Source organism: Sinocyclocheilus grahami, unplaced genomic scaffold (genome assembly GCF_001515645.1).
Source record: "Sinocyclocheilus grahami isolate Dianchi unplaced genomic scaffold, SAMN03320097.WGS_v1.1 scaffold1569.1, whole genome shotgun sequence".
Lineage (NCBI taxonomy): Eukaryota > Metazoa > Chordata > Actinopteri > Cypriniformes > Cyprinidae > Sinocyclocheilus > Sinocyclocheilus grahami.
In genome coordinates this window covers 225,310-227,896 of record NW_015506748.1, presented here as the reverse complement: position 1 = coordinate 227,896, position 2,587 = coordinate 225,310, and positions in this window count along the sequence as shown.

Genomic DNA, 2,587 nt, shown 5'->3' with positions numbered 1-2,587 from the left:
ATGTTTCCATGATCTTGGTATCCTCCCCTCCATCCATATCTTATTAAATAACTCCAGTACTACTTTAAGAATACTATCATCTGCATGTTTGATCATATTATAACATATTTTATCTTTTCCTGGAGCTGATTGCCTAAATTGACATAATATTCTTCCCATATCTCAAAATCAGCATCTATTATAAATACATTGATGTTGCATTAAAATGTCCTGTCTTTTCCTTCTATATTTCTCATCAAGATTTCCTTTACTATGTGCCTTCTGAAAGGTCTTGACTAATATTTCTGCCTTTTCCTTTTCTGTGATAGCTGTTACTCCTTCTCCTGTTAATATCGGAATATTCCTAGTTTTATATATCCCAGTCATCTTCTTTAACATACCCCAAACCTCACCCACTTTAGTTTCTTTACCTATCGAAGAACAATATAATTTCTTTTTTGCCTGTTTGATTTTCCTCCTAGCCTGAGCTCTTTCTTTCTGATATTTTACTACTGCCTCTATATTCAATGTTCTTTTTAGGATTCTAAAAGCTTTATTTCTATTTTTAATAGCATTAGAACATTCTTCATTCCACCATGGAACAACTTTATCCCTTCGGTTTCCTTTTGCTTTTGGAATGGATTCTTCTGCTGCTCTGATTAAAATTGAACTCAATCTCTCTGAGCACTCTTCAATATCCTCTTCCATATTAAATCCCAACAGCTCTGTCTTACATATTAAATAAAATTTCTCCCAATCTGCTTTCTCAAATTTCCATCTTTGCTGTTCAAATACCATATCCCTCTTTACTTCTACTCCTACTGTACTAATTATTGGATAATGATCGCTCCCAATTGTCGATTGATCTAGTACTTTCCATTGACATTTAACTGCTATAATTGCTGACACTAATGTTAGATCTATGCACGATTTTGGTTGATCCCTTATATTGAACCTTGTTCCAGCCCCATCATTGATGCACACTAAAAAATTATCCTCCATAAATTCTTCCACCACTGTGCCATTTTTATCTTCTCAACTGTTACATCAGTTATAGCCAGATGACGTGAAGCTGCAGAAATGATTATTTTCAGTTTTTCAGTCCTTTTGTTTGTTTGCGCTGTACAGTTAATTACTTCAGCAATAAATGCAATGAAACTTACTTTACTGACTATAAGCACATTTGCATCTTCATTATTTATATTCCTGTCTGTCCCTTTGCTTGTAATTTCCTGTTCATTGATGTTTCAATCAGTTATTTTGTTTCCTTGATCATTTTGGATTTTCTTCACTGCTTGTGCATACGATACATTGTAAACTGATTTATACGTCATTGTTGATGTTTCCATCAGTTATTTTGTTTCCTTGATCATTTTGGATTTTCTTCACTGCTTGTGCATAAGATACATTGTGAACTGATTTATACTTCATTGCTTGCATTGCTTGTTTTTGTGCTATACACCCAAGATATGCAGCACTATGAGAGCCTCCACAATTACAACATTTAGGTCCAACTATATCTCCACATTCTCCATAGTCATGTTCCCCTCCACATTTGCAACATCTTTTCTTTCCTTTACATACTTCTGCCACATGTCCTAACCGTTGACAATTGAAGTATCTCAATGCAGGCTTTATGTAAGGGCGCGCAGGGTGATGAACCGTATAGTCTAACCAATGTCACAGCTAAATGGTAACACACAGAAAGACCAGTGCCAAAGTGCAGAGTGTCTGCAGAGAAAGGAAAGGGTAGCAGACACCAGTGCATCTATACATTGGAGTGTATTTATAAAAGCTCCTATAGATAAACAGCCTGCAACAACATGAGCTACTAGAATAGAATAGAATAGAATAGAAGTGTATTTATGAAAGATAAACATATATAAGATGCTAAAAATAAACAGCAATACATGCTACTATAATTTAATATACACTTATGTAATAATATAATATAATTTAAAATAATAAAATATAATATATACAGTAAGCTATATGAGGTATTTATAAAATGTCCTATAAATAAACAGTATGCATTTGTACTGCAGTAGCGTGCTACTATATTTCTTTATCGTATACACAAAAGTCATATAAAGTAAATAAAAGCCTATATTTTACTGCAGTAACGTGCTACTATATTTGATATACACTAATGTAACTACTATTATATAATGCATCAACCATTAAACAGACACATAAACGACAGAGCCGCTGAACTATGTGCAGTGATTATAGATCAGTGGACAGAACAGAACCGCTACCGGAAGTCTCTGTACAGAATCCTGCTGCACGGAAGTTGTGGCGTGACGTCAGTTGTTGTTTCCGGCGGAGGCGTGGCTTGATTATGGGATGTTAGAGGTGAAATGGCGCTCGGCGCGGTATTTTAAACAATCGTCTTCGTCTGCGAGCGGGTGATCGACGCGATGCAGCGCCGACTCGGACTTCACCGAGAGTGATCGAGTGGAAAACCTTGAGGATTTCAGAAGAGCGTCTCCAGCAGCGTAAGAAGTGCTTTGAGCTCGGGTGGGTGTTCAGCGATCTGAGCTAGTTAACTTAGCCGAGCTGCTAACTGTGTGTGTGTGTGTGTGTGTGTGTGTGTGTGTGTGTGTGT